This window comes from Diadema antillarum, unplaced genomic scaffold (assembly GCF_040938485.1).
Source record: "Diadema antillarum isolate AM-2024a unplaced genomic scaffold, OU_Dant_1.0 scf00000139, whole genome shotgun sequence".
Classification (NCBI taxonomy): Eukaryota; Metazoa; Echinodermata; class Echinoidea; order Diadematoida; family Diadematidae; genus Diadema; species Diadema antillarum.
The window spans coordinates 1,570,015-1,597,676 of NW_027271028.1; the positions used below are offsets into that span (position 1 = coordinate 1,570,015).

General features: G+C 40.0%; 1 protein-coding gene across 1 annotated transcript in view; it reads left to right on the forward strand.

Moving 5' to 3' along the window:
• LOC139721165 (uncharacterized) overlaps positions 1-27,662 on the forward strand; it is a 92,838-nt gene that overhangs the window by 9,786 nt on the left and 55,390 nt on the right. The window contains exon 2 of the mRNA XM_071632493.1: positions 21,072-21,194. The gene's annotated coding sequence lies outside the window, so the exon portion shown is untranslated. The remainder of the gene's footprint in view (positions 1-21,071; positions 21,195-27,662) is intronic.

Genomic DNA, 27,662 nt, shown 5'->3' on the forward strand with positions numbered 1-27,662 from the left:
CCTCGCTTAAGTCAAATAATCGCGTAAGTCAAAGTTGTCTTTTCAAATTCTCTTGTCTTTATATTCCACTGATTTTAATCCCTTATAAATATGTACATGCATTTATAAGTCAAATTTTCTCCAAGTTGAAGTTTCTTAGTCCATCTTTGGCTTAGGTGGGGTTGACTGTACTATGAGCAATCATTGGGAAGAAAGGTGTAAAATATCAAATTCAATTACATCATCTTTATGTTGTATGGGCAGACATTCACATGCTGTGTGATTGCTCAAATGTTGAAGTCCATTTTGAATTCCGCATGTACAATTATATACATAAATGGGCTCAGGATGCCCCCTAAACATACAGTAGAACCTCAGTGTACTTTTGTTCACCAAACAGAAAACTGTAGATTTAACATTTTGTTTTTGTTACTCTCTGATCAATATAGGCTTACAATTTTCATGGCTTGTTTTCTCACTTCTGTGATCACGAATATTTTTTACTTTTCGTGTATTTATAGCCAACCATGGGAACAACAAGTCTTAGTACTTTGTTGTAGTGTTTGCATTTTTTTTTTTTGTTGCAGTCCCCTTTTTGTACCATAATTCACTTGGCCATAAAAGTTTTCAGTTCTAATTGCTGTGCTGCAAGGTCATAGCTGATACCAGGTCAACAAACAGACCTTCTAAAGTTCTATATGTTATTCTGCATACGTACTTTGTGAGAGCTACAAACAACCAATGATCCAGTATTCCTTTCATTTCTTTGCGGACAAAAACATGCCGAGGGGGAAACTCCAAATAGATTTGTATTGCTCTTCTGCAGTATGGAATGGCATGTACATTATATTGTAACATCAGACCTTGTGCATGATGCATGTTCCTGTTTTCAGGGAAAGAAGTGTTTCCTACAGTAGCCACTTTGTCTGGACAAGAGCCAGATAGGTTGCTATACCTATTGGAACATCACTTTGTAGCAGAACAAGAAGACCCACGTGTATGTCATATGCAGTGATAAATCTCTGTGTCTTTCATACTGAATCAAGTGAATTTGATAACCTAGCACAGTTTGTATTTAATGTACAGTACCATGGTACCCATTTCATGCATAGCAGTTTTCATCTGAGATCTCCCGAGAACTTGCAGGTAATGCTGTAGCATGAAAGGTATCGTGGGTAAACTCCCAGGTGAAATGCCAAGTGACTTTTGTGAAATCGTACCATCGAACCAACCCTGGTAAACTGGCAGGCGTCCCCGAGAATTCCTGAGTGACGCTGTAGTATGTTATATTATAGGCATTGTGGGTAAACTCTCGGGTGATAAGCGATGACATACAAACAATGTCTTGCTGGCTGTTTTGGGCATGTGCCATAATGTGTACTTGCTTTGCAGCAGAGTAAAAGGGAGAAGTTCAGGTGGGAGCTCATTTGCTAGCGTGAAAGAAATTTTTTGTGGGTGTTCCCCGTTGAATCTTCTGGGTGATCCCCCTCAGTGACTAGCATGAAAGGGGTACCACAGGACTGATACATGTACCTCAGGTACAGTGTAGCGTTCAGATAAATCTGAATTCAAGTCTGTCTGTTCATCCGTGAACTTGTCTTGTAATATATCTGCTCACTTTTGGTTTTCATATCTTGTTGTTGGCAATTGACATTTTACACCGTTGTGTGGGGCATATTTAAGCTCTGATCATTGGGTGTTGCGTCTCTCCTGATGTACAATGTACACTGTATCATATACAATGTTGTGGCTACTCGGCCTTTATACTGAATTCCATGCTTATTCCTACTGTACTGTAATGTTGCAGCTTCACCAATGAGCATTTCTATGGTATACAAACTTTGAGTTAAGTGATTTTATCTTGCTCTGAAGTTAATCTCCCACATCGGTGAGCAGGTACAATGATTATGGAGAAGAAGAAAAAGAATAAGAAAGAGGGTGGGGGAGAGTCCAAACTTTGCAAAGGCAAGTAATACGTTTTCATAACAAAAGAAGAAATTATTTGGTTAGGGGCATTTCACAATGCACCCCCATCCCTTTGTAGGTCAACAATTGGCACAAATCTGAAGACAGTAAAGTGGAGCCCTTAGTGGTGTGTTACATATGTATTCTCATCTAGAATGTCCTTGTCCCTTAAATATACTGAAATATACCCATTAGGCCAGCCAGCTGATAGTGGCGTAAATAAAAAAGAATCCCTCTTCACTACTCTACATTTTCTTTCTTTCCATAGTAAATTGTGTTCCTCTTTGACATTTAATTTTCTCTTTGTCTCCTTGTCTGGTTTTGTTTCTTTCTGTTTTTTCCCCTATAAAAAAAAGGGGGGGTGGGAGGGAGGGGGAACAGGCACATTGTCATATGTGGAATGGAAAGGGCCCCCATAAAGGGTGGTCCTTCTTCGGTATGCTTGCGAGTGCAAGGAGAGTCCTTAGCAGCATTCACACACAAGAGCTAACGGTTTTTGCATCGCAATGCAAAACTTGAATTTATTTGCCACTATTCACACACACACTGTGCAGGACAAACTATCATGATGTTTCAACAACAACAACAACAGCAACAACAACAACAACAGCAACAACAACAACAACAACAACAACAACAAAATCAACATTAATGGGAATGTGACCCTCAGCTTCCAAGTGTGTGGACCTGCTGTGATGAGTTGCATTGTGGGATTAAAAAAAAATTGATTTTTTTTTTTTTAGTACTATTCACACACACTGCTCAGGGGAAATTAGTGCGACATTTCCCTCGCCCCCCCCCCCCCAAAAAAAAAAAAAGATTGGGTGGAAATGATTTTTCTTTAATGATGCGTCCACACACACACAAATTCAATGGTTTTTGCAATTCAATGCAAACTCAAGTTTGAGAAAAGGGTTCATTCTGGTGTGTGTGAACATTGCTTGTGTTTGCCCATAGTGGGGGAAATTGGGAGGCAGCTGGGGGAACCCACCTCCCTTGTCCAAAGATTGATCAGAGATCCAGGGTGCATTTATCAACTCACTTTCTAGCGTAGAATTGAGGTTACCAAACGACTTTCCGGGAGATTTGGACAGTTGATAGATGCAAACCAGTTTTGATTATGGGGTTAGAAACGCATTTCTGAAACACCGAAAAAGGTGTGATTGCATATTACTGCATTTGAGCCAGAAACATTCTGTGGAGATGATAAACGCAAAGTTGCTTTGAAACATGTTTATAGCCCAGTCCAACCCGAGCAAACCACTGCCAACTACATGATCTCCGCCACACAGGTCAAACTGTGCAATGAAGCTGCGCAGTGACAAGGCCTCCCTCTCAACTCATGACAGAGATGATGAACGCAACAACTCAAGAACCGAAAGGCCTTTGCAAATAGTTTTGTTAGTGGGCACTAAAAAACATGTGTCAAACATGGGAAAGATGATAAGTGCAGGCCAAGCCTTTCAAATTGTTGCATTCCCTGTGACCATTATTGATATCTTCCCTGGTAATGATGAAGTATTTGAAATTGTTATTATTGTCTTACAGTATGAATGTCATTGAATACCCAGTTATAATGTAAATTCCACAGACATTGTAGAATTTTGAAGGAACATGTGAAAGAGCTGCTTACATTCTCTGTAGAAAGATAGGGCAGTGACAGAATCTCAGATTGTAGAGATAGATTGTGTAGTATCATACAAGAGGGGCTTTTATTTAAAGAAAAAATCACTTTCAGAAGAATCTACAGTACATGTATATCATTGTCTCCCTGGAGTGCTGTTATGATACCACATTTTAGTACTTTTGAATACATATGTTTTTGAAATATTCTATTCATAAAGTCTGCTATGTGCCACGTTCAGCATACTGTACCTGTGTATTACTGTGCAGTGGCATGATTGTACAATGTACATTGTACACTGTAGCTCCCATCATAGAAGCCTGTAGTGAATGCTTGTTTCCTCATTCCGAATGTCTAGCACTGTTCTTCCAGCCGTCCTTTCAAGGCATAACTACTGCCTTTGTGTCCTTCTTGTATCATGATTGAAGGATTATCTGGCTCTTTGTTCAGCGGCTCGACAACAGATCTTGCTTTCGTTTTCGTCGTCACCTTAAAGAAATAGGGATCTTCTTTTTCAATTTTGCAGATGCAAGGGTGTTTTGCATAGTGTGTACCTGGTGTAGGAGTGTTGAAATATTTTCTGTTTTGTCTGAATTGATCTACAGCGAGGCTCTTTGGCCTGTTAAGATTGCTGTTAATGTCTCGAAGAAATATTTGTCTGATTTCATTTTATCTACTGTACAATATATAGTGAATGGTCAGGAGTGCAGTGGTATTTGTTTCGATTTTCTGCTTTGTCTGTTATTGTTTCACAGCAAGGCTCTTCGGCCTATTTAGATTTGTGTCTCCAAGAATTGTTTGTCTGTTTGTCTGATTTTACTTTATTTATAATATGCAAATAATGTATGGTCCGGAGGTCAATGGTACAAGAACTCACACAAGGTGACAAATTGGGCACTGTTTTCAATGAGTCGAAGTTGATTTGAACATTGTGCCTTATTGAATGCGATATCTTGTTCCATTGAACAAGTAAAGACCATGCATTATTTGTTTTATACAACACCTTGGACATCAACGACTGTGGTCCACACAGATTCTTGAACGAACGACAGAAATGGCAACCATTTTTTTTTTTCATGAAAGACGAATGGTCTGTACATGTACATGGCATTGTGGCACGGATGTATGTGAAAGCTGTCATTTGAAGTTCCTGACAATAAAATGAGTGACTGAATGTGCACAGTAACTGATTGAGATTGACTGAGCAGCCAAATTACCAATATTGTGATGTCAGAGGTGTGCAATGGTGCACAAAACTTTGAGGTAACTATGAGCCTAATATAGGAGTAAATGTACAATAAATGGGTTGACGTCAGCAATATCCACAATTTATCGACAAAAATTGCACGCTGAACAACGACAGCGTGCGGTGGTGCTTCTACAACTAACTGCTTGTCTCGTGAGGAGCAATCACATGAGCAGTGGGAATCTTATTTGGTCAGGTTTGGTCTATTGAGTCATCAAGTGGTTTAGGTTCAAGTCATCAAATGCCTCTAGATGTCCACAAAATATGAAGTTACAATCGGTGAAGAAAAAGGCGTTGGCTCTTCTTTCCTCCTTCCTTATGACCATGATCCCATCTTGCCTGTGATTCCCTTCATTTTTATTCACGGAGAGAGAAAAATAGAATTACTGATTTTTACCCATGGGGGAGATGATGTGTCACAGATTTCGTCAAAAGAAGCTGATAACTTTAGAAACCTGAAATTGAGTTTACAAAGGAGTTGAAAAACTGTGCTGCAGGAGGACTTTAATAGCAAAGTGCATTCATGGTAGAGCCCATATTTCTCTCCCCTCCCTCCTCAAGCTTTGCCCTATTTTCTCCCTACTTTGGTCTTTGTTGGTACCCATTCAGGTGTAAGAAATAGATTTTGAAATGGCAGGTGCAGACCGCAAGGTTTTAATTTTTAGGAGAGAGGAAAATCTTTTGTCTATTAACATATTTCGCTTTTTCTGTGTGTTTGTGTGTATATTTATAACTCAATGCTTATTAAAATGCTTTTGGCTGCAACCATGATTTGAGAGGGTGTACTAAGACTCCATATCCTATTAAAGTCTGAGGCTTTTTTTATGCCCCTTTTTGTTACACCTGCTGTATACGGGTCCTTTGGAAAAGCGCAAAAAGAATAATAAAAAAAAAATATGGCAGGAGAATGCAAACGCCCTGCTGTGTTAACTGCAACTGCTCTGAAGATTAGTGGTATGCCAGGCATACTTTGGAGGTAATGACTGACTGTTATGACCACTAGAGATGCCCAGGTGGTCTGGTCATAGACTCATTGGTTTGTGACAAGAGTATTGAAATTTTGTGTGCTTTTGCTTGTATTCTGCTAATACTGTACTTGGCAGTTTAGAATATGCAAAGAGTTTTAGTGGATTTTTCTGTAGATAGGTGGTGAGATATTAGGGTAATAAACATGATAAACTTTACCATTGAGAAAACAATGTCAATAAAATGCTCCTGCTACTCTTTTGGTTTGTTATTAGATTGTAAATTTGTGTCATAAGTATTCCTTATAGATTGCAAATACACATGATGCATAGAATGTTTTTTACTTACTATTACTGACAACATTTATAATTAAACCATTTTAGATGGTAATGATGTTTGTACAAGATTTTTTTTTCTGACCAATGTTCATTGCCCCAAGTATCTGTTCATCCAAGAAACTATGAATGTACATTTTTATCATACTCATAGTTGGTTGCCTGTGGCACTCAATTTGATTGAAAAGGAAAGAAAAAACCCCAACAGTATTTAAGCAGATATTTTTCACAATGGAACATTTGAACTATAAGCTACAGTGTACCTTGTTGCAATTTCACTAGTAGCAATTAGTGGGCTTGTGGAGTAAGCTTCAAAAGAATGAAAGTTAGTATTTGTAGTAATAGAAATGAAGTAAATACTGGACTGTCAATGCATTTTTGTGCTTGGAATGTTACACTATGTTTAATGAGTTATACATAAGGGTGGGTGCAATTGCATGCATAAATTTATGAAGAATAGTATGCGTATCTGCATCACAGGCTAAAAGGTAGGGTTTGAAACTTGAGGTTAATCTGGAATCTTGTGATGCACCCCTTCCATAGAACCGGGACACAAAAAATCCACTTACCACATTCTTTGCATGCACTAGTTACATCTGCAGATTGCATCTGGCACTGGGCATACCAGCTTGGAGTGGGGGAAAGGGAGCTAACTGTGGCTATATAGGGGTTACTCGCAGTGACATAGATATGAAAACCTGGAGAAGTGAACGCATCCATTTTGAGGATGACTGCCTGCGTTGGTGATCAAGCCCGGTGACGACGGTCGCTAATGATGACAGAGGTGCTCGTGTGTCCGAGTCCAAATTCGTGAATCATTAGGGCCCTTCTGCCAGCACTGGCTGAAAATAGATCCAAGAGCAACCAACCAATGCGTATACCAGAGGGCACAAAGTGTTCGATTCTGTCAACCGGTAGCAACTCAAACCGAGAGTGCATAGTGCACTGTATGATGCTGTGATGCAAATGTCCCTTTACAGGGAAATTGCATGGAGAGCAAAATAAAACCTGAATTATAATCAAACATAAAAAGGGCACGGTTCATTCTGAAGATTTTCCACAGTGTCCACATGGATACTTTTGGCTGTTTCAGTTGATAAAAGTACGTGTGTACCTTCTATGCCCTCTTTGTGTTAAAACCTTTCACAGAGGTTGATACAGTGTATCATTCTCTTTGCACGACACACTCATTCCTAAAGAGAGAGTTCATAACAACATTGGCCTGCTGCAATGTACCTTTGCTACCATGGGATTATAATCTAAACCTCTTAGGTTTTGTGAATTCTGCATTTAATTCATGTTGGACCTACTAAATTTAAAAATGATGATTCTCTCTCATGGTAAGCAGGAATGATGAACAATATCATCACCACCCCACATGTTCTGTGGGTGGTTACAAGCAGAAAATCACTCTCACTTGTGCAGAACAAATCTATCCCAAAATGAAAATCCACTGATGAGTCATGACATGACTTCTATGCAGCAAGATCATGGGAGACTCAACTGAATACAGGGGGCGCCTCTACATCAGGAGGTCAGGTATGATGATACACCTGTTTCTATGAGGAAGATACTGGCTTGTTCCTTTTTCAGTTGCATCTTGGTCTGCGGGGAGTCATTCCTTGGGCATGTGTCTATGGGAAATGCGCGTTGCAGCAAAATCAGTCCATCCTGAACGGGTTAATAAAGAGCACAGTACAAATTCATACATTGTCATACAGTATATTCTGCAGACAAATACTATAGATAAAAATCATGATAAATGCCACACCCTACAAGAGTAAAGCTAGATTTTAATCCTTTCGTTGACTTGTTGCTTAAGTGCTCTGTTCTGTAAAAATCAGAGACGTTATAATGATGAAGTGTTTGTTGGCTGTTATTCTCTGTGATTCAGACTGTACCTTTCGACCATTGTAGCTCCCAAAGGCAAGACTGTCATGCATAATGACGATGGGATTCCTAGGCTGCAGTTACAGAATTCTCGGATGTAGTGCATAATTGTTGCAAAGTTCTAACAAATCATGTGTAATCAGAACAGTGAGGTACTGCTTGGAGGAAAAAACAAAAACGACCCCCCCCAAAAAAACAACAAAACAACAAAAAAAAAAATATCAATCCAGCAGTATCAGGTATATTGCTTTTTGGTATTTTTTGAATGGTAAGTGAATAAATATTTAATATATATTTGAAAGAAAAATATTGCACACTGCATGTTTATATACTGTTGCATTGCAACTTTGAACCAAATGAAATGAGGAATGCTAAAGCTGCAAATTGCAAAGAAGAAGCTGATTTGTTCAGGGAACTAAAGCTTCAGAAATCTATTTGTTTTGATTCTGCTCCCCATGTTCTAGTGTCTGTGCCAAACCATGTCATATATACCTACATCTATCCCTCTTTTGTTTATAATCTCAATTTACATTTGTTGTTACAGGGTTCAAGCGGGTCAATTTGAAACTGAGTCTCCCCAGACTGCTTGAACGTGTCAGTTTTTTGGGTTTAAGCCAGCAAATGTACATGAGAATATGTGTGAGAGCCAAGATTCAATCCAGATATCATACTGGCCAGGGAACATATCATCTGCTTGTAGTTCCTTTTTTCTTTTGTACTTTATACAGAAAGTTTATTCACTGTAAATAATTGCAGTGCTCCATACTGTTGTCTGACCTGTGCCCCCCCCCCCCCCCTTTGGTATCAGATTTGACGTTCCTGGTCTATGTGAGTATAATAGGACACTTGTGTGGCTGTGAGTAAAATGTAATGCTAAATTTAGAATGAACATGCATTGGTGTATCGAGTAACAACAAATTATAGATTTAGGTCTATGTATATCTGGTATACATGTTACTTGAATTTGCTGTTCTGTCACCTTAAAACATTAGACATGTTGGTGTCTTTAGTGAATAGAGTACCAGTATTGAAGTGATAATATGACTGTCTTTTGTTTAATGTTATGTACACGTAGCATGGGTTGGAACCAGTTGTGTGCATAAATGCCCGGCCAGAGAAAGTTGTTTAAAACAAGTTTCCATAGCGATGAATGGCTACGACATCACCCTTTGGTACTCTGTACAGCCCTAACAACCCATCATTTAGCTAAATGTTAGTAAAGTTTGTAATCACTTATTTTCCCAACATTCTTTTTTCCAGATGAATGACAAATGCGTGCTGTATCAGCACGCAAGTGGTACCGCTCTCTGAAATGAGCAGCCAGACTTATTTTCGTCCACTAAACTAGAATTGTGTCATTGCATGTCAAATAATTGACGAGGGATGGTGCCCCAGGGATCGTGGAGTTTTTAAAAGATCCATTTCACGACTTGTGTCTCCCCCTCCCCAAACATGAGATATGACAGTTGTGATAACTGTACACAAAGTCAACTTTGGCCTCAACAACCAGTAGGAGGTTGTTATTGTGCTGTTCGCAAGGGATAGGAACCCCCTATGGGAAGCTTAACCTTTTGTGCTTTTTCACGAATTTGACCTTTAGATGTTGATTTGCACAAGAATGCAAATACAATACCAAAAAGAAAATTGCTTTCTTATTCATGGTTGAAATATGAAAATATTCTTATGATTTCTATGTGTTTTGTCTGGAAGCTAAATTTTCCTTAGGCAGCATAAGATAACTCGATTTTGGTAGTCAGCATTTTGCTATGACTCTGAATTAAATGGTGTGATGTGAACCCAACTACACCCAAATATTCCAGTCATCATTCAGAGGCATAAAAAGCATATATCAGGTTGAGACCTCCCAGGTCGATGTTCACTTTCCGATAGCAACATTGATTATGAAGTTCATTTTTCCTCATCCTCAGATTCTCAGATGCTATAAGTTGAATACTTGTATGTTTCAGGATCACAGAATTTCTTTACCGCTGGAGCTCTATAGACCAAACTATGGGAAATTTAAAGGAGAAAATGGGAGTTGGTCGAAATCACGCCAAGAAAAGTGCAACCACATGCTGGTTGGAGGTTCTGAGAGTTCAGATCCCACCACATTCCCAGCATTTGTGCCATACCTGGCTTCAAATTAGTAGTTTCCTACCACCGTGGCTGATGCTGACACGCAGGATGACAAATTCAGCTGGATGTTCCTCCCCCCACTCAGATTTCTAGGTCAGATGCAGTCATGGTTTGGAGCGATCTGTCCTTGTCGTCAACATGACTAACCTTGGGGTGAAGTGGGAGCTGTTGAGTTCTGTGGATTGTCTGTCACTCCCGGTTCATGGTCACACACAAGCACTGCACACAGGGAAGTTGCTACATTTTGTTGCCGTTGCTGTTGTTGTTTAAATTCTTATCAAAGGAAGCGTTGCTCTTCACAGTGACTTGCAGCTTGTCTGTCACTTTCCTGTTTGACACAAGAGCTGCAAATTCTTGGGAATGGGCAAGCCATCTTCGAAGACAAAATGGATGCAGTTGAGAAGAGATAGATGATGACTATTCCTTCTGAGAGGGTGTAGTTCTTGGAAGCTGCCAGAAGAAGAAAATGTTGCAAAACTTTGCTCTCTTCACCAGAAAGCTAAAGGTTTATGATGTAACTTATTAGCATTCAAAAGTGAGACCAAGTACAACTAGTACAATACTTTCTTAAAAGTTATTACTCTGACTTTCTGAAAACTAAGTCTTCATATGACTTTCTGCAAGAAAAACAACAAATTATTTTGATGTAGTCCCATCACTGTTAAGTCATTTTTCCCGATTTGACTGGCATGGTCTTCCGAGAGGTTCTGCAAGGCCATAATATATAAGTTATAGTTGCCTATTCCTAGTAATCACATTTAAAAAAAACCAAAAACACAGATTTTCTTCTTTTTCATTTGCTGTTAATACTTCCTGAATAAGAGCATGTAGGCCTACATATTTAAAAAAAAAAAAAAATCAATTAGCTGACACTACATTAATATTCCAATCTGCAATTGACTTTTGATCAAGTTTAACCATGATTTGTTGAGTACTTGTAATGTCATATGATATCCTCATAAATCCAGACTGTAGGCCTAAAGTTTACTTGACCAATGTACATGATAACAAGATACAATGTCATATACTGTAAAACGAGGAATATTCGCGTGCATTTTAATTTCACAAATATTGTGAGCGCCAAGATTCGCGAAATTAAAATGCACGCGAAAGTTTTTTGAATGCCAGTGGCAGTTCGCGAAAATTTCATGCCGCAAAAAAGGCTGTCGGCTCCAATTGGCGAAAAATTCATGCCGTGAATATATCATGTTTTACAGTATGTGTTTTACAGCGCTAACCTGAATAGTTGGCCAGCAGACTATTGCAAAGTTGATCGATGAGAGTTTTTAATAGCGTGTTGAATGATAGTAGAATATGGGTGAAGCATGTGGTCTTCCTACATAGGTAGCCCTGGAATGAAATGTGTCGTAAGCGGCCTACCACAGAAGACTCTGAATTACTGCAGTACCCCCAGGTCCCAGTATGGAAAATCCATGCGGCTGAGTGTGAGAGGTATTCATTTTGTAGGTGGACAGATGGTAGAAAGTGACCACTGTTTGTGTCAAAGCGCTCATCTTTTGACCCTTTGTGGGGTGTTTATTGAAACAGGAAGAGAGCGGTGCCGTGAGGTGAGTTTCAAGGACTCTGCTGCATCTTGTCACGAAATACTACATCCTAGCCGGTATAGATCCGGGACCCCTCGCCTTCTCCCCTGCAAGACAATCTTGGACGATTGCCAGCTCCGCCCCTGTAGTACCTCTTCCACCCTTTGACTCCTATCTCCATACATCAGGCTCTCACTGTAACCATGACCTTGTATCATATTGAGTTTCACATTAAACCAGGATTCAGAAGCCAGCAACTCCGGATGGTATAATTTTATCTGTTGCAACTAAATTTCATTCTAGGTATGCACCTTTGTAGATAGATGTTGATTCCATGCAGAGGCCATAGTTTGACATTGATAAAATTAACTAACAAACACAGAATAAATGTGTTTTAAATTTTTTTTTATTAGTATTATTTTTTTTTCTAGTCTTGCCAGTTACTTGGCGTATAGTTCATGGACGGAAAATAATACTGAAAACATAGGCAGTTGACTCTTGTAAAATATGATTCAAATAGGCCTATAAGATTCAATTGCTCTGATGTTGAGTAAGCCTATATCTTTACAAGCCTGAAATGACACGCTGAAGTCTTGATATGTGACCCTGCACCTCAAAACAAACAAAAAGTCGCCAGACATGAATTTTTAGTTAAGACCATATTCTGAAAGAGCAGACTTTAAGCTTTAAAATGATGTATAACTCAAATCAAATTGACTCTCCTAACCTATCTAAATATTGGAAAGAAAGCACAAACTCAGGAAAAGTGTGAACTGGGAAAAGAGGCTCTGAAGTACAGTGTCTATTCAAGCGCTTAATCTTTACCAAACCGTGCTGGCTGTGCGATGAATGGGACAAAAAACAGGAAGTAAACCACCAGAGTAACAACAATGAAGGCATTATCAAATTAAACTGAAATTAAGCATGCCTTATTAACACATTCTGTCCATAATTAACGCCAACTTTCAAAGCAGTAGCACTATCCTTTCGAAAGTTATTAGAGTTGAAAATGAAGAGTGTGGACAAGGTTTTTCAGAAATGAAAAAGGGATTCTAAAGACACACCTAATCACACTATTCTACCAAAAATGTTCGAGATAAACTGCTAAAAAAACACACTTTCCTGCCCATTTTATGATACCAAATTTTAGCATAATGTAAAAGAAGACCCGCTTTTTCAGAAAATATGAAAAAGTCAAGTTCGGCTAGGTTGACCCATTTCACTTATTTTCAGTCCTCACACAAAATCAGTGTGTGCGACTTTATGTTCGTTTTGAGTGCACGGTCACATATATACTATGATGGAGGGCTGTATCGATTTCATCTGGTTCACCCGAATTTGAGTTGGCGAGTCATACAATTTCAGCTGTTCTTTCCTAGATGATGGCATGCCAGCAGTCATGTAAAACCATCAGATCAGACATTTAATGTATAAGTGGTTGACCCGGTAGACGGTCTGCCCTGCCTGTACAAATGCCATCAAATCACGATTTACAATTGTATAATACATAACCACTGCAGTCTTGTGAAGAGCATTTTTGAGTAATCTGACCAGGTAATGTACAGTGTACAGCTATGCAGTCTCTCGTCCTTTCTCTAGGACGGTGTGTTTCTCTATCATCAAGGAGGCGAGATACAGCCAAGAACAATGAAATTATGCATGTCGGCTTGTATGTTGTGGGTGTGTGGGTTATGTACATGTATGGAGGCCCAGAGAATGCAAAAAACTTGGCAAGCATATCATGTTTCGGTATAATGAAAGCAGCTCCTCTGATTTATTGTGCAAGTGTATCCTGTGTCCTAGAGATATCATGCTGGAAAGAGGCAGTGTCCAAAAGGACATTATTCAGTCATTTTCCTTTCTTGTAGAGGATATTTCCATAGTAAGCAAGGATAGAGCAGCAGTAGGCCAACAGTTTGAGGTGTATTACAAAACTGACATTTATTTTTATTAGTGGAAATATGAGCAAAGAAAATGGGATTCCATCATGATTGTTTCTACACATACAAAATGTACATGTACACAGATTGTATTGTCTTGATGCTATTGTTATATACAATGTACTCCTGTATATAACAATATACAGGAGTATATTGTTATATACTGTAGGCCTATATACTGTGGATAACAATACACAGGAGTATATGGTTATTATATACTCCTGTTGAGACGCCACTTCAAACCTGTACAAATGTATTGTATAAATGTGCTTATGAACATACCGTGTGTGTGTGTTTTTGTCTTGTTTGTGTGTCTGTTTTGGTCTTGTTTGTTTGTCGTGTATGATGTTTGGTCGAGGGGGTGGGGAAGTACCAAAATGAGGTGCCTGTATTTGAAGCACAGGTGTGTAATGTTCTGGGTGTTGTTTTTGATTTCCTTTTGCCTCAATCTTTTAGCAGGTGCCCAGTAGTTTTGTTCTCCAGTCAATGACATTGCAACCCAAACCATACACCCAGACTTTGGTGAAGCAGGATAGCAGAGAGTTTCATTCCATTTGGGAATATGTTTGGTATTAATGTCCCAAGATTGGATATACAATCAGGCTTTTGTTTTCAAAGACAAGTACACCATTGTTGTCTTAAGATGTGGCCAGACCCACTGTCTTTTTTTTTCATGCACAAGTTATGGAATTTTCGTAAGACCCATGTTGTTAATGTATTTCTTTCACAAATTTCTCTAGGAGTATACCCAAAATTAAAAATAGTACAAAAGGCATGACAGGAAGAGATAAGTGTAATGTTGAATGCGGAACAAGAGTTTATATTTGAGATAGACCCAAAATGTGTGTGTGTGTGTGTGTGTGTGTGTGTGTGTGTGTGTGTGTGTGTGTGTGTGTTGGGGGGGGGGGAATTCTGTTGCCCTGGGAACTCTAGGGGAAGGCCCACTGACACTGAGGTTGATACAAGGCCAGGAAGTGAATAAAAGGGGACATCTCTCAGGTACCAAACATATGAGTGCATCATTGCAGCTATAAATGTATTATCACAACACAAATTAATTTATTTACTCAAATGAAGTACTTGTTTGTTTTATATCACAATATTAGCAAACAGCCCCTTACTGGTATGTGCATAATACTAGGAGTGTAACTATTCCAAGAGGTAACTGACAGATGACACCAATATTATAGGATGTATAGCCTATCATTAAAGGATGCTTGCTCCATTTCCATGGTGAAGAGGGGATTTTTAATGATATATGGAACAGTAACATACACTCTTTTTAATGCCATGCAAGCACCAAAAATTGTTAAAGGTGTTTTGGTAATCAATGCAATGAAAATTAATGAATTGAAAAGAGAAATGCTTCAATAAGCAAACAGAAAATATCTTACATTCTGGAATCATGTTTAACGTATTCTTTTCACCTAAATGTACATTTCTTTACGGACTGAGGTGATACGTTTGTATGCATGGCATAAATGTGGATGTATTATTATTGTTATTATTGCTATCTTTTTACTCTATTCGCTGAATATTTCATTAGGTTTCTATTTTTGCAAATTTCGCAAATTTAAAAACATGCAAAATTGTTAACTCTGATCTCGACATGACTGCGACATGCACGCATACATCATCTGTACAGTACATTCTCCATTCAGTACTGAATTTCACAATCGTGAAGTTAGCCACTCGCGAAATTTTCGGGAAGTCCCGATTTCGTGAAAAGATAGACTTGCTAAATATGTGGCGTATACAGTATGTGACAGTCATGATCACTGATTTTTTTTCCTGTGCAGAGTGGAACAAGATTATGGTGGAGCCCTGCATTTGTATTTCATGGTACGATAGTTTGTACTGTATGAGTTGATGATTGTATGAGTGCTCGTTCTCTCTGTCTCCCTTCCCCTCTCTCATCCTGCCCTGTCCTGTCACGATCCATACTCCTCCGCATATATGTGAATAAACGAGAGAGATGCGGGGCGATGCAGACCGCTGTCTTCCAAGAGTTAACGAGAGTCTTCGATATCATCTCATGGGGCCATTGGCAATCACAAAAAAGAGCATCGTTCCTCTCTGCCGAAGAGGGGCGTCTGAGTGCCGTGACTCATACGCATAAATTTTGATGCGGCGGCAAACGGCAATCAAATTTGATATCGTTTCGTCAAAGATCCCGGTTTTTTCGGCTCCGGTGTGTGCCCGGTTTTTCCTCCCAGGGACGGGTGTGCGTTCTCGAGATGGCGTGGTGTGGCGTGCAAAATGAAAATGGACAGCGTTGCTTTCTGGAAAAAACATAAAGTGGTGGCCGCTTCAGAATATAAATGCATCGTGAAGCCATGAATTTTACAGATTTTTCCCTTGAATGGGTTTCTTTTGCTTGCCTCCTGGCACTTTTTTTCTCTCTCATTCATGTGGGCTGCTTAGAAGTCAAATAAGTTCAATCTGACCTAGAGTAGGTATAATCGTTATATTGAAAGCTGCTTATGGATACCTGCACATACTAATGAGGTACAAGTGTATTTAGCTTTTTGAGTTTTGGAACAAGGAGAGCTGAAGACAGCGCCTGCCCTATCTCCTCTTATCCCATTATTTGAGGGAACGACAAACCAAGGGGCTTCGATCCAGCGGAAGTCATTGTACACAATGAGATGTCTATTTCTGTGGTGGTCAAGTAGCCCCCCCCCCCCCCTCAGAATACACCAAATATGATAGCCATTGTGATTGCACACCTTGATTGTGTTGGTAAAATGATCCAATCAGTTACTATAGGGCTTTTTACACTTGTAAATTTTTGCTTAGTCCCGTACCAACGGTGGGGCTGGGGGGGGGGGGTCTTAGCCCCACCGTTGGTACGGGACTATCCTTAGCCCTCTATAGGGCTTTTTACACTTGTGTTTCTTAACCCCGGACTTTCTCTGACCCAGGACTATCGTTAGTCCCGTACCAATTTTTTCAGCTTTTTACACTCGCCAATTAGTCCCGTACTATCTCTTGTCCGGGGCTAAGGAGAAAACTGACCTTTTTACACTCGTATTTCTTAGCCCCGGACTTTCCAAACCACATGAATATTCATAATTACGCTGTGTACTGTACACGTACACGCACGCACCGGCAGCACTTGATTACCTCGTTTCTGATTGGTCAGTGAGGGTCGGACTCCGTCTCCGTCGCTTAGCCCAGGATTATTTTTTCGTTCTGTTTACACTCACTTGCTTGGCACCGCAATTGCGGTGCTAACCCCTGCTATTTTGCAGGGCCAGATAGTACCGTACTATCGGTGGGGCTAGCCCACTTTGGCAAAAACGAGTGTAAACAGAAAGTGGGCTAAGGATAGTCCCGTACCAACGGTGGGGCTAAGGCCCCCCCTTAGCCCCACCGTTGGTCCGGGGCTAAGCAAAAATTTACAAGTGTAAAAAGCCCTTTTCTGTTTACACTCATTTTTGCTAAAGTGGGCTAGCCCCACCGATAGTCCGGTACTATCTGGCCCTGCAAAATAGCAGGGTTAGCACTGCAATTGCGGTGCCAAGCAAGTGAGTGTAAACAGAACGAAAAAATAATCCTGGGCTAAGTGACGGAGACGAAGTCCGACCCTCACTGACCAATCAGAAACAAGGTAATCAAGTGCTGCCGGTGCGTACATGTACTGTACACAGCGTGATCATGAATATTCATGTGGTTTGGAAAGTACCGGACTAAGAAATACAAGTGTAAAAAGGGTCAGTTTTCTCCTTCGCCCCGGACAAGAGATAGTACGGGACTAATTGGCCAGTGTAAAAAGCTGAAACAATTGGTACGGAACTAACGATAGTCCTGGGTCAGAGAAAGTCCGGGGTTAAGAAACACAAGTGTAAAAAGGGCTTATCAGACCCTGTTGGCAAATGCACTCAAATGAATGGATATTCTGCCATGAAGACAGATAACTAATCAACCAGGCACATTGTGCCACATGCTTGAATGAGCTGTAAACTAGAAAAGCACTTGGAGAGTGCATGAAAACCACCTCCAAACAGCTCATTTTTACCCATTGATATAAGACATAAATATGCTGAAAATGGCTCTATTTCCTCCAGTGATGAAGAATTCTCTCTATTGTCTCTACCATTACCTTCCTGCTGCAAATCAAGAGTGCTGTCAATGTGCATATTATGTGCACCTCAGGTACCTGTATGCGCAACTTCAGTTCCCTTGTTCGTTGGCCCTATTTCCCAATGATAAAGAATCCTTAAAAAAAAAATGGAAAAAAAAACCCCTGGAGCCAAACAGTGACCTGGATCACTACTAACGGTTAGTCATCTGTTTCTTGTGTCATCATCAACTTCTTCTCTGTAAAAATTTCATCCAAATCTGTTTACAACCATTTGGAGAACTTCATTTTGTAAACAGACAGACAGACAAACAGACAAATCAATGCTAGCAGAAGCAGAACCTCCTTGGCAGAGGTAAACAATGGAGTGTACCCATTCATCAGTTGCTACGCAATACATGTTTAATATTTGGACTGATACATGCATCAAGTGGTTATTCTGTTAGAGAAGCCTTTGGCCCAGGGTTGTTTTTTTAACAGTTATCAAGAACACCCTTTATTACAATGGTGTGCAGAAAATATTACTGTTTTAAGGGATAGTATAGTTTTGGTTGTGATCCTAATAGAAAGTGGGACCCACCTTTTATTAGGAACACTTTGTTATCTCAACCATTAATCAAAAACCACTTATAAGATATAAAAGAGCAATTGTAAGAGGAATTCAAAGTTTATATGAAGAAAATAGGTTTTGAAATGGCTGAGATATCCTAAAACAAAGTGGTCCTAATAAAAGGTGGGACCTGCCTTTTATTAGGACTGCAACCAAAACTACATGTACACCATCCCTTCAAGCTAAAGGGTTTTTTGCTCTGCTTCTGATTTTGTGGATTAATTACTTAAAGATCGTGGTCTTATACCCCTTGTATCCAGGGAAACAAGTTTACTTGCAACAGGCAGAACCAGAAAGTTGTAGAAGCCATTAATGGAGAATTTGTCTCCACAGAGAGATTTACAATGTATTTTGCTTGAATGCAATGACATAAGTGCAAGCCATCAATGAATGTTTGCTGTGGATGCAGTCATAGTAGTTTATCCAAGTTTTGACCAAAGCTGATAAAATGATTTTCACACTGAATGAAGTATACTTTGTAAAAATGTCTTGTTTTATTTTGCATTGCAGGGTGCTTTTAATATTCAATCTGAGCATTGTGCTAGGCCTGATAGCGGGGAAGCGACCAAAAACAGTGCCTCATGGTTCAAATTTTTTTTTTCACTGAACCGGTCATGCCAAATCAGTTTTGATATGTTTTGCTTAACTGGTCTATTACCAGCTGAGAATGCAGTTTGATGGATGGGCAATGTTGCTCTGCCCAGCAGTGTTGTACAAGCCATGCATGTTTACATGTTTGTCTGTTTTGTATGATGTGTTAGTGTACATGTGATGGCAGAGAGAATAACATGTCATTGAAATATAGATACCCTTCTTAGTTTGAAAAAAGCAAGGAAAAGAGAATAAATGCAAATTACTAATTGCATTTTCTCTCTCTGTTCTTCTTTTGTTGCTCTGAAATGCTTTTAACCCATCCAGGCAAGGTATGTAATTCATATCACTGACCTGGAGACAGGAGCTAACAGTGCGATGCAGTAAATTCTTTTTCTTTGGTGCAAAAATGTCATTACTCAGGAAATTAAAAACCAGGATTTGTCATGTTGTAACGTTCGGTGAGCCACGAACATGTCGGAGTCTCACGTGTGTAATTGAGAAGAGGCTGTTCAGTCAACATTAGCCTTTCCCACTGCTGACGATGATGACGACGCTAGGAAAGGAGTTGCGGAAGATTTTGTTGCTCAGGGCGGCTTTGCTTGTGATCAGGACCTGACACCTTCTGTGAGTTCATTTACCCCAATCGAGGTACCTGCCACTGCGGGGTGTTGCAAACGTTTCCTGAATACATTTTCCAGGGGCTATGGCTCATTAAGCACTCGTAATTTCCCTATGTGCGAGTAATTTATTTTCCTAAGCCCATTTTGTTTTTTTTGTCTCTATAGTGCTTGTTGCTATGGTAACTTTTCATAACTTATTCATTCTTTAAGGTGGAGCTATTCACAGAAAGTCTTCTGTCGACATGATGGATTTACATTACAGTGAGATACGAATCAGGGTGTATATTATCCGAGTGTGTTTCCCTGCCAGGCTCGTGTGATGTCAGCGATCCCAGAATGTCGGTTTTTCCGACGGATTCTCTGGTCGTTGACCTCGTGTGATGCATTAAACCTCAAATGCACCGAGTGCCTTGTATGATGCTGGGGTAGACAAAGAGGAAAAGACGACAGGCAGATTTAATTGAGTGACTCACACTTTGTTGGTATTGCAAATCGGAACCTGCATAAGGGATAGGAAATATTCCAGATGCAAGGTGACATTTCTTGTTGCTCCGGCAAACATCAAAGGATAATAAACCTAGTGATCAGCTCCCTGTTGTGGGAGTGGAGTGTCAGGGGAGTTATCCTTCATGATCCTACAAATACAAATAATGTGTCTTTGGGAAAATCTTACATCAGTGTAGCTGTTTTATATGTACACATAGTATATATACTTTATTTTGCAGGTGCTAATTGCTCATTGCTGATTGTATTATATAGACCGATATTTAGCAATGAGCAATTAGCAACTGCGCTGAATTCTGAGGGACCAACTCAGCATCTTACATTGTGCTGTGGTAAAGTTTTGGAATAAAACCAAAAATATTTCCAAACTACTGATGATCTTTAAATCTGAGCAACTTCAAGTATGAGTAGTAAAAGTTTAATGCCTGACTGAAAGTTTGTGTCAACTGTGATATTGGAGATTTGTTTCTGCAGTAGAGATATATGTAAATGTCCTGTGCTTGATCTGATCGTGACATTCGGGTCACAAGAACTCAAAAACTGTCACAGTTCCATCCCGGGTATTGGAGCAGTGCCTGTGAATGACGTGTGTCTGTCAGAATTGGGGGAAAATTTGTTTTCTCAGAGGATTATGAAAAATCTGTTCTACAAAGTCCCCTGCATGTCTCTTAACCCTGCCTCCCCCCACCCCAACCCAATCCAAACAATATTAGAAATGCGTATTTCCGCCAGGCGCAGATCAACGAAAGCTGCCGGTTGTTGATGCAGGCATTAGAGTTGCTGCTCCTTCTTTTTCACAAATGACAGGTAGACCGAAAATAATTGCCACTATTAGTTTTGAGTTTAGAGCTGCAATTTTATTCAGAATGGCAGGTGGAAAATATTCACAAATACATGTGCAAACACTGCATGGCGGGAAGTCTTTTTTTGTTTGTTTGTCAGTGATGTTGGGAAAAAAAGGAAAAGTACTGTACTGGAAAAGAAGTTCCAGAAAGTAAAATCTTTGCTCCACGTCTTTTTCACTCTTTTTGCAGGGCTTGTTTTTCTGATTGGATAAAAGGCATCGCTGTACAAACATTGCCGAGTCATCAAAGAACGATTCTGCTGTGTGCCAACAGTGACATAAAAAGTACAGGTGCAGAAGACTGTGCAGCATCGTAAGTATTCAGTGTGTAGATTTAAATCTGCCAGTACCGTAAGAATAGTTTATCATTATCACTCTTTTCTTTCTTACTGAGGATCTTGACTTCATTTTTAAATTGAGGGGGGGGGGGGGGCAGATGAAGTACTTTGCACAACTATTCGAATGGAAGAAAGGAAAACATGCGAAATGAGAAACAAAGAAAAAAAATGGGGAGAGTAGTAGCAGTTAGTGTCATGGCTGCTTGAAGACCTCCTCTGCATGTAGAAATCTTAAATGGGTATCTCATTGGCATGGAGACTGGGTCATGACCTGGTAGTGACTCGAGTCTCACTGGTCACAGAGATGTCTTTGCAACATCTCCGCAACATCTCCCAGAGACTAGCCAGGTATCCGGGAGGCTAATTTTGTTGACGACGTCTAGGAGATGTCTCTGCAACCCACTGGCGACATTATGGAGACATCGCGGCAACACCCCCACCACTTCCAGGCAAATATGTTGTCATCTTTCTCGGATGTTGCCTTGGAATTGCCTTCTTGATGAGAGCACAAGCCATTTTTGGTCTTTCAGGTTGCATGAGTTGCAGCGACTGATCAGTCGTGGCAGCGCCAACGACTCCTCCTCTTAGTAAGATGGGCCCTTTAGGGATACTGTGTGGTTGGCATTCAAGTGCATTTACATTATATCAGCAATCCATTTATCTTGTTTAAATCTGTCCAATATTTCAAATTCAAATTCAAATTTATTTTACATGTCTGCAATCTATGACTTTTGACTATTGAAACGTATCATATGATTTTGCTGGTTCAGAGTGTGGTTGTAGAATTTTGTATGAGGTTCGTTATGATAGTGGGATACAGTACGTAGTCATGTGACATTTGTTGCATGGGAACTGCATGCCATAATCCAACCAATCATTTAAGAACTGGAGATGGATTATGGAAAAACTTACAAAAGGGAGGTCATCGGGAAGAATGTCTTGTACGGCATTTATGTAGCTACACCAAACACACTGCTTCTTTACAGATCTCAAGATTTATTTAATGGATGAAATGATAAGACGTTGAATGTGAACTTTCGTCTGCATCGCACCATACTATTCATCATATCTAGTATGTGTTTGTAGGAAGTATTATGATGGCTCTTATGCCAAGAGCTATCTTTGGTTTCCTGGATAGGAACACACAGTCTTCCAGCTGATTCAGGTTGTTTTCACACATACCGAGAGTGTGTCGTTTGAATCACGATTCCAGTGATGCATCACTATCACTGGAATTGTGTTTCAAAGGATCTATTCTGGCCATGTGTATGCAAACTAGAATCATAGATTGTGCTTTGAATCGTAAATCAAATCATAATTCTAATCAATGGTTGGGCGGTGTTTTCCGGTGATGGTTCTCCAGAATTACCAAACGAAACAGCTAGTCATATGCAGAGATTTGACCTCCAAATCATTTTTTTTTTTTAAGCTTATGATGACCTTTCAAGCACTTTCGTAGAAAAGCCGCGCTCCCAGTATTAAAGTGAGTTTGGCCAAACAGCAAAGAGAGAAAAAGGGGTATTAGTATTCAAAACGTATACTACTTGCCACTCAAGAGTGATTTATGGGAACTCAGAAGGAAGCCACACCTCCTCTCCTTGCTCTGGAATTCAAAATCGTAGAATCCGTGAAACTTTCCTGGATCGTGTGTACGGACGATAACTCTGACTGCATGCTGTAATCGTAACTGTAATTCAGCATTGCAATTACGTTTCTCAGCCCATGTGAAAACGGCCACAATGAGGGGAAATGGGATGCATTTAAACCCGAGGATGTTTGCACCATTTGCATTTCCACTGGTAATGGCATATTTCCCATCATAACACAAAGATTGGGGGGCTTCAGGTCTTTAGTACCTCCAGGAATGAAGGAATGATGTGATATCATCTGCTAGCCTCGATCAATACCTAATGGTTATTTGTTAACCTTCAAAATAAAGATGCCCATTTCATGTTTCAACATTCCTGCCGTAATTATGGGCCTGTTTTTTTTTTTGCCTGATAAGAATACCACAGTCTAGTTCTTTGTTTCCTCGTGCAATACATGGTATTATTGAAGACATTTTTTCCATGTCTGTGGCCCACACAGGTATTCAGGCAAAGGCCCATATTTTCAATGGGCTAGTGCCCATTATGACTATTACAAGCTGGCCAGTGAGTTTAGTCTTTGCCGGGCAAGTCGGCAAGTGGGTTTGTAGCACCCTTTAGTACCAAAAGGGTACTGAAAGACAAGGGCCTGAGGGGTCACCCTGTTGAAGAACTTTAAAAAAGGAAAAAAAAAAAAGAAGGAAAAGAAGACCACCAAACCTATGTTTTATGTCTGTATGGTAAACGAATACTGCCTACATTAGAATTGCTGGATTAAGTTTCTCCTTTGCAAGGACATTGACATTCTGCCAATGGTCTTTCATGAAGCGTAGTACCAAAAGTGCAGTAAAAAGTGTTATTTCTTATCTCACTCAGACCTGTTGTACTGTCTGTCTGTCCGTCTTCTATTGCAGTCATAACTCTTTGATGAGAGGGATATCATGATGACTTTCACTAAGGATTCCACAATCACATGAAAAATCACTTGTTTAAAATATGAAGAGGTACTCATTTCCTGAGGCAACATGAAAGGGGATTTTTGGGATGTTATGCATCTCACTAATCTACTTGAGAAAGATATTAGACATCAAATGCTAGCCATGCTGGCGTGATACCAAATGCAGCATATCTGATGGTGTTAAAGGTAGGGAATCCCATTTGCGTGCCGTAAATGAAGAGTTGTGTAAATACAGTGGTATGTTGAAGAGAGTATCATTTTAGAAACTCCCATAAAGTATTGAAAGTGGAAGGTAACATTTAGTACATTTTTATTGACCGTGAGATTTTGATTTGAATTTTTTTCGGGGCTCACCGTAAATTCCAGTACATTACTAGGCTAGCTTTGCAGACCCATGCACTGCATGTGTGTCCATCATGTATATATTTTGTAAAGAAAGTTCATCAAAACTTACAAACATATATACATTCTTGCCACGCACTCTATATGTTATTACACCAGCTTTTATACTTTTAGATTTGTGTTTATAGATAAAAAAATACAGAAGACTACAACAAAAAGGCTTAAGTGTGGCTGATACACAGAACTACTGAGTAGTTGAGTTTTGTGCATTATTCAAATTGTAGATAACTGTTGACTTCCAAATTTCTCAGCAGTGACCTAAACAAGTCCCCTGAGGTTCATATTTAATGTTTTGCTGCATTTTGGGAGGTCTGTAAAAGGTATCCCCTACCTTTAACATGTACAGGTGTACGTGATCAACGGCTTGTGATTCATAAGAGTACTGATCAGAGAAACAACTCATCTGTATTGTATGTAGGCCTTCCTTCCAGTTCCTACTGTAGGCGAAGATGTGAGGTAACCTAGGGTCACCGCCAAGCTTTAGCTACACAGCGCATCTCTACAAGACCTTGGCCAAATTGCAGTTGGACAGGAAGCTGTCCACAATCAGAGGTCAGAGGTCAACTAGATCTCCACGGAGTAGATTCCCTGTCCTTTCCCACTTAATGTAGCGTGAATAGCCTACTTGAAAGTTCACATGGTAACAGCTAGTCGTAGGTACCCTTACCAGTACATCTCTTTGTGTGTGTGTGTGTGTGTGTGTGTGTGCAAGAGATTAATCCTGTTTCACTTCTGACTTGAGAGAGCACTTGTCAGTTGTATTCTGGGAATCACAAAACAGTGCATTCTCAACAGGGAAACCTTGACATACAGATGAACTGGTGACATGAATAGAGAGCACACAACATTAGATTCTGCGCAGAACGTTGAACACATGAAGCGAGAAACCATTATGGTGGAGATGTTCATACCAGGGAGATTAAAATAATAGCAAAGATGAAAGTCTGTGGAAGTATCAAGCACCAAACAAATCATTAAAATGAAGGAAAATAACTCAGAGAAAGAACGGTGAGCTTTAAACTTTAAACGGTGAACTTTAAACATTTTATCAATCAGTGTTTAGAGGGAAGTCATTCAAAGAAGAAGGAAGGTTGAATGCTGTTTAAGGGAAGGTCAATCCCATGTTAGGTTGATTGTCATTAAAGAGAATTGTCTAAAACAGACATAACAGTATAGTCCTGTCAAAATCAGATAAAAAGTAAGAAATGTGTACATTCATCTGTAAAAGAATAGAATATAAAGAGAAGAGAACTTGATAAGACCTTTGACTTAGGCGATTTTTCGACTTAAATGCATATTCGATTCAGGCAAGGTTCACTGTACTATTTTTTTTTTTTTTGGGGTGGGGGGGGGGGGGGGGCGGTCGCCGACAAAAAGGGGGGTACTCGAGCCGGGGGAGATTTTGGGAGGTATTTATTAAAAAAAAAAAAAAAATCCCTACCGACCTACCCTATTTCAGTAGGCGTGTCTTCATCAGCCCGAAGTTCAAACTAGCGGGACATTTTGCGGTCTTAGAAAATAGCCCGATACAGCGAATGTGCGTCTTCATCAGCTCGAACAGCCTGCTTCGGGAAATTAGTCCGAAAATTGACGCATGCGCACTTTGCAATATTACTCTGCCTGGCTCGCGGTTCGAAAGTGGATTTCCCCGCTCAAAATCTCCTGTATCACCGTATGTACGATTCTACAACCAGGGAGGTGAGCAGTACAGCAAATTCTCTCCGAAGGGATATTAATAACGCTACTCTTTCTTCTGTCCAGTGAGGCATCTTATATGAAATTAACGAATTGCAATGTTTAAACAAATCCAAAATGCACACAATCTGCAAGAATCTTCAGCTATAGAAGAAGAAGTTTACAAAAAAAAAAAAAAAAACAGCTGGCATGCACGGCACTGAGTTTTAATAGGGAGGTGAGAGAAATAACCTCCCTGGTTTTAGAGATGACAACAACAGTAGGCCTATACACACATTGTGATCCTTGAATACACCGTGCGTGTAATGTACTATACACAATCACTAGCTGCTTGTACATGCGCTTTCCATTGCCAGCTGGCTAACCAGAAGCGTGGAGGGATCGAGAAAACTTCGGGCTGATGGAGACGCACCCAAGATAGCGCGCTATTTCACGAATTAGCGCTCTAGTTGACGAACTAGACCAAGATTTTGGGGGAAATTTTCCCGATCAAATAGCGCGCTATCTGCGTCTTCACTACACAGATAGCGCGCTATTTTGACATCGGACTAGTTTGGTAACCGCAAGATAACGCGCTATTTTGAAACTTCGGGCTGATGAAGACACGCCTAGTGACCTGTTACTGTAAAAGTGGATAATTTTTCGCGCTTTGCCGGGTAAGAAGAGTTTCGCGTGTTTTTAATTCCGCGGAATCAAGACATCATGCACAGGAGCATATGGCAAGCAAAAATATTCGCGTGCTTTTATTTTCGCGCTAGTTTCTGGTTGCGCTAAATGCGCGAAAATTTCCACTTTTACAGTACTCCAATGCAACATTTTTTTTTTTGGCCTTATGATGGATGTTTTGGTGTTGTATGCCTGTTCGTACTGTGAGATGCTACATGGTGTTTGTTACGATGAGTCAGTGGCATTCAACTACATTTGTAGCCATAATTTGTTCAATATTTTTCTGATTGCCCTCTGAATCTTTAATCCATTTGTTACTCTGTAGCTTCATCTGTTCATTGCAATCATCTTGAATAAACCTCTTTGGGGGTGGGGGGGGGGGGAGGGTGCAGCCGCCTTTCTGCATCTGAAATGTCCATGCCCTGCATTTCATTCAGGGTTAAATGGTGATCGATGTTCTGCCGTATATAAGGTTACGCAGTATAAGGTTCTGCTTCATAAGGTTCCGCTGTATGGGTGGTTGCTGTTATTTCCCTCGAGACTCCCGCTCAGCACGTGGTGTGCCTCATTATGCAGTCTTGTACAACAGGCTGAACCCCTCGTCAAGCAAGCGTGGCTCTTTCATACCTATTACTCATACTTGTACCTGTATAACATTCAACAAGCTAATGTCCTCCCCCCCCCCCCAAAAAAAAAAAAGGAAGTGAAGGGAGGGAGGGGGGGGGGGGGTTATAGTAGTAAGTCATAAATGTAGACAGGAAGTACTGTGACATGGATGAAAAATGACAAAGTTATACAACTTATCTCCTAATTCTATTGACATCCCACCTGCATTTAAGAGCCTTTGTGCCGTAGAAAAAGCCCATTAATGATGTATGATTTATGAGAATACAGATACGTGAAAAACAGGACTTGAAAGAATGAGTCTGCGAGGGATGAATTCAATAGGTCTTGCAATTGAATGGGCAATAGATAGCAAGAAGCAACGCTTATTTTGTGAGAAATTGATGAATGAGTAGTAAATGTGATCGTTATCACTGTAGTAGATAGTATGTGTAACAATACTGTCTGACACTTTTTTTCCACAAATTTCAAAAGCATGTGATACAGAAAACATGCATTATGTGAAGACAAAA